Raw genomic sequence first — 6000 nt, 5'->3', positions numbered from 1 at the left:
GGTAGGGAACATGAAAAAGACATAAATTTGTGTGTGTGTGTGTGTGTGTGTGTGTGTGTGTGTGTGTATGATAACTAAGATTTTATTAGTACTTGGGAAAAAGAGTTAATACTCATATGATCAATTTTGTATGTCTATGTTTGGTAATCTGGTAATCTAAGCAACCCTTTTGAAGGTAACTATGAATTTTCAACCATTGTTAAATTCCCATCATCTTATTTTGAAAACTTAAGTGTTTGGGGGGGGACTTTTTGTTTTTTACTTGTCACTTTTGCTTTTTTTCTTTTCTATGCATCTTTTGCTGTTAAATAATTTTTTATGAAAGAAAAAATAAAAGTTTAGTTCTGGTGTCTATCAACATGATTACTAGACACATAACTACATATTTAATGATTTTAAAATGGTACAAGACCAATTTTCAAAATTTTCTGAGTGACATAAATGTGATGTCAAATAGAACCTCTAATTCTAATGAAGAATGGATGAAATGAAATAAATTACATGCATCTCAAAGGGAAAAGTATGTATTCCAACCAGGCAATAGCACTCAATGTAACAAATAATTTGATAAGTGAAGGAAAAAATTTCATTGATGTTCTATGCAAAATTTTCCACTTTGTAGATGGATGGAGTGAATACAAATAGAATGGCAAGGTGTCCGCGGATCATGCTATTACCTGTATCACTGGCGATCTCATTGCCTACACAAGGGGTGCAATCAAAACAACAGGGAGCCTTTCCCTCCTGAGGGCTTTTTCTAAATCCAAGAATGCAACTCTCACTGCACACTGAGCAGGGAGTCTAAAAACATTATAGGGTAGTAAGTTCTTATGATTTTACTTACCTCTGCAGATCTACATAGATAAACTTATTTTCATACATATATGAATAAAACTACTTAATTGAATATTAAATATATTTTTATAAGATGAAACATATATGTACAAAAATACAGTTAAATAAATGCATGTTTATCTTACTCATCGTAAAGCAGGTAAATATTTTTTCAGATTGAAAATTGAGGGGGCTGGGGGTTTAGCTCAGCGGCATAAGCACCTGCCTTGCAAGCAGGTGGTCGTGAGTTCGATCCCCGGTACCGATAAAAATGAAAAAGACAAAAAAAAAAAAAAAAAAAAAAAGAAAATTGAGTTTTTCAATTTCCACATGAGCAAAATTTTTCCACTTCATGAGCAATGTTTAAGGCACCACTCTGATGATAATATAGTTTATGTGTGGTTAAGGAATTGGGTCATGATTTGATCCAACACACCTCTGTAATTCCTGTGGTCCACTCTATCATTTCCTCAGATAAAGTCATTTTTGGCACATGGTGCAAGTGGAGAAAATGTTCCTAGTTTAACTTTAAGTCTAAGGCCTTCTGGAAAATTCCAAAAATTGAGAATATCGTACTCTGAATCCAGTTTTCTTCTATCATTCAAGATCACTTGCTCTTCAGGAGGACTGCTAAATTGGATGTTTTCAGAAAGGGATGCAGCTAAAAGGGCTCATCATTCAGTGTGAACAGAAACCCAGGATAAAGACAGAAAAATATAGGTAAGAGAATTTCCTAAAGTATCTTACATTTCTTTAACATGAGGCAAATTGAATACTTGTGTCTATTGAATTAGAGCACATGAATACTTAAGGGCTAAAATGTCACCATGTTCCATAAATGTCAGTCAGTTTCAGAACAGATATTCTATGCAAGCTCATTTAAATAAAAAGTACAGTTGTGTTAGGCAAAATAATAGAATGTGGAACCAAAACTTCTAACACAGCTTCCATTGTGTTTCTATCTCCCATTAACATCTTAAAAAAATGTGTTCAATACTGAAGAGTTGGCAGAACTAAATGTAAAATACCTACAATATGTGCATCTATATTTTAATGAAATTAATTTTATAAATGACTACAGGTTATCCTATTGTAAGTTCTTTATGCATGTCATGGGATCTGTTTAGTTGGACAAGGTACTGATATCCTATAAGACAGAAGCAATGAGCCTGCTTCCTGTTTTCTCCTCTTTGGCAGTGGCTCTTTTATTGAGGATCATTTCAACTGAATTCAAGAATTATTTCCTTAACAGTAAGTGTGACATAGAATGTCTTCTATTTGTAGAAATTATTCTAATATTCTTGGGTTAAACATGTAGAAACACTTGAAAGAGGCACCTTAATGACATCGTATGCCAGGAAAGGAAAGACACTTTACCTGCCAGTGGGGGAACATCATTACTTTTCTATTTCTCACTGGTGGCCTTTGTACATCTTCAAAAAGCATCACATGGAGAGCATGGGCAACAGCATACACACCATTGTATATATTGTAGCTCTCATCACTCATGCCTGTGTCAAAACTATTTGGAGGCAACCAAGCCACAGAGGCATTAGGTGTACAGTTCTCTAATGTAGTCAGGTTCAGAGAAGGAGCAATGGAAATTCTTGTACCAATACATAAACAGATAAGAGTCTTCTGGGTATTTGAAAAGAGTGGCTTCCTTGACAAAATTTTTGAAACATGAAATCTCTTCGTGGTGGTGTGAAAAAACTAGAACCCCATGGAATGTGTCAAGTATGAAATTTCTCCCGCTCAGGTGTGCATGCCCTTGTGAGTTTGTCACCCAGCCTTTCCAAGTCCCTAAGCTTTGTACTATGTTGTAGTGTAAATAATTTCGATTATCATTATCATAGTAAATAACTACATTGACTGATGATGTATCTGCAGTGAAAATATCATGTTTCTGTATGACTGAGAGATATGACACAGTCACAGTTGAGACCATTTTCACAAAGGCTACACAGATTCTGTGCCTGTCCATCTCATCTCACACATCCAAGAGAAACTGAAGATCCTTATGGTCTGCTGTGATGAGCAGACCCTCCCAGGCCCATTGGAAATGAAACATCAAGGTCACTATGCCAAGGGCCAAGTAGGTGTCCTTTGGAGCCACCTGATGGAGAGAATGATACTGGCCCCTGTCAGTCAGTGTAGGAGCATAATCTCCAAAGATAACCTAAAAGGAAATGAAAATTGGAAGAAAATTCTGACGAACTTCAAGGGAAAGCACAGTAGGTGAACTGAACCATACAAAGTAACAACTGGCAATTGTACAAAGAGATAAATGTACTGATTTTTATTTTTATCATCTCACTCCTTAAATACTTTTATACATTTTAAAATAATGGACTGAGACTCCAGGGAGTATCATTGCTTTCTTTATCCAATGCAGAAAAGTAAAATAGGGTTACTCTATAAGTATCTATGTACACGATCTTGTGCATAGTTCACTTTGAATGATGCTAATCTCAGCCTGACTTTTAACCCTGTATAATCCTAGTAGTGGAAATACCAGGGATGGATGTGTTTCCATCATTTCTTGTTCCACCGATACTCACCTGTGGAAATCTGTAGAGTTCTAGCAGTAGTCCAATCTCTGCTGAAGTTCCCCATGACATTTCCATCAGTACTGCTACACACTTGCTTCCTCTCCTACATGTGTAATAAGGAATCTCATATTGTCCAGTGAGCAAGATGAAGTTTTCTAGTATTTTCCAATATAAAGGAAATTATGGAACTCATAGCCCAGAGAAATGTTGGGTAAAAGCTAAGGATTCCTGTTGATCTCCTCTATGGCAAAAGTAAGGCCAGATAGGAGTGGTAGTTGTTGGGCATCAGCCTGTATAAAAATCATACAATAGGGAAAATACCCGGTCAATGAAAATCTTCTAATGAAGTCCAATGCCACTTATGAACTGCATGATTCTGCTCTTTCCACACACTCACATAATTATAACATGTGTGAATGTCATCATATTGGAAGTTTCATTTTTGAAGGCAACTGGATTCAATGAATTTCTCATGAAGTCATTTAGTTACAAGATGGAAGGAAGTGTTGCCTCACAAATTTTTTATGTGAGAACCGTTGACCAAGCTGTCACTCATAAATTAGGAAGCAGATTCTCTCTTGATTTTTCTTAGATTGAGAAATTGTTAAAAGTAATTATGGCTGATTTACACACACAGGTATTGACCCATTCTTACACAATTGGCTGAGAAATATGAAATCATAAGAATAAGCAATCAGTAAATTTCTTCTGTCTTTGAAAGAATAGGCTCCTATAAAATCTTAGAATTTATAGTTGATGTATTTTAATTAACTTTAGCTTTACACGGGCCTTTTATATCTGCATGTATATAGAATAAATTTTTTTGGTATTAGTATAGGGAATCAAACTCCTGATCTCATGCTTGCCAGACACGCACTTATGCCACTGAGCTAAATCCTCAGCCCCTGTAGAGGAAATTTTTTAAAAACACAGAATAAGCTAACATTCATTATGAAATTTGTAAATGGTATTTGGCTTTAATATGGAAGATAATACATCACTTAATTATTTAAATTAAAACTCTGATATTCACAACTCTGATGCTCTTTTAAGCCAGAAATTTATAAGAACAGGAAAAATAATTCTTAAACAAAATTTTGCTGTAACTAGATAAATCTCCTGTCTCTGAGACTTGCAATGAGATTACATAAACCTGTGCTCCATCAAATTTCTGCATCTGTAACCCCCCAAAGTCTAGGAAACTCCACTATATGAGAAGAAATCATGAAAATGTAATGGATATTAGAGAGAAGCAGCATGGATAACAAGTATGTACAAAACTCAACATTGTGAAATTTAAACATCTGCATTTTATACTTTAAAGTATAAAAATAAAGGCAAAACTAAAATTTGTCAACACGTGCATACCAAAGAACCCGACCCTCTTCCTCTACTCACAGTTTTGTGTAAAACTAGTCTCCCAGCCAATAACACATTCTTACCTTTAGCTAATGTAATAGCTGAAATTTCAAGAAAAATAAAATATTTGATCTTCTTTCATAATTTTTAATTTTTTTATATTTCGATTCTTGATTAAGCTTGAAGATGTTCATATCTTTTTGATACTTGCAATGTGAGTGATAAAACACATATTTTTACTGATTTATATGCTTATGTAGAATAAGTGCTGTGTCTCCCACACACTTGAAAAATACTCTATTGATCTATATCCCAGTCTCAGAGCTTGCATTCTCATTTCATATTTTAAGACTCTCCACACTTGGTTTCATAATGCTGCACTAGTTGACATTCCTATGTTTCCTCTTGTATGAGAAACACAGATAAAAGTAGCAAAATGAAAGACAGATAGTAGAATGTAGTGAGACTGACATTTGTCAAACTAAAAGGAGATCAAACAATGGAAGAGTGAGGGAAGAGAGAAAGGCAGGGACCTTGAAAGAAAGTAAGTGAAATATGCTACATACATGTTCAAAGTACACACGAGGAAGGTGGACTTTATGTGCTATACATATAGATGAATTAAAAATATTCATAAAAAGGTATAAAAAGGCTATATGCTTAGAGTTTATACTTTATAACTGGTCTTATGTATGGATCTCATATATTAGATGTGTTTATTTAACTTTGAAAGATTCTATTGGTACCCAGAAATTATCATTTCCTTCAGACAGGATTGTTGGAAGCCTTGATTCATGGACATGTATTTTCTATTTGTACTATTTCTCTTATACCTTTGAAGTTAAATTCCTACTCCTTAAGATCCTGAACACATACGGTAATCTTTTTTCTCCTTTGCTATTTGAAGCTAAGTGATCTAATATTGTTGTGGTATTTGAAATCACATTTGGTATTTGTTATAATTTGAACTGCCATACTAGTCTGAATGGGTCATATATTTTTCTTATTTTTGTTTGGAATCATGATTTTCATTGAAATTTTCAGAAATTTAAACAACTATCATAGACGTATTCTGACTGGAAATTGCATAATAATGCCTTTCTTGCTACCTCTGTGTTGTGTCTTTGAGTTTTTTAATATTTATTTACATTTTTACAGATCTTTTGTAAGCAGGAAATATAAAACATGGTGACTTTCTTGTCAATGTAAACCACAAATTCTTAAACAAATTTATAGTACCTAAAATCTGTAAGTA

This window comes from Cavia porcellus, unplaced genomic scaffold (assembly GCF_034190915.1).
Source record: "Cavia porcellus strain 051 isolate PalLab524CR breed Dunkin Hartley unplaced genomic scaffold, mCavPor4.1 scaffold_12, whole genome shotgun sequence".
NCBI lineage: Eukaryota > Metazoa > Chordata > Mammalia > Rodentia > Caviidae > Cavia > Cavia porcellus.
Note: the sequence above shows the minus strand (reverse complement) of the source record.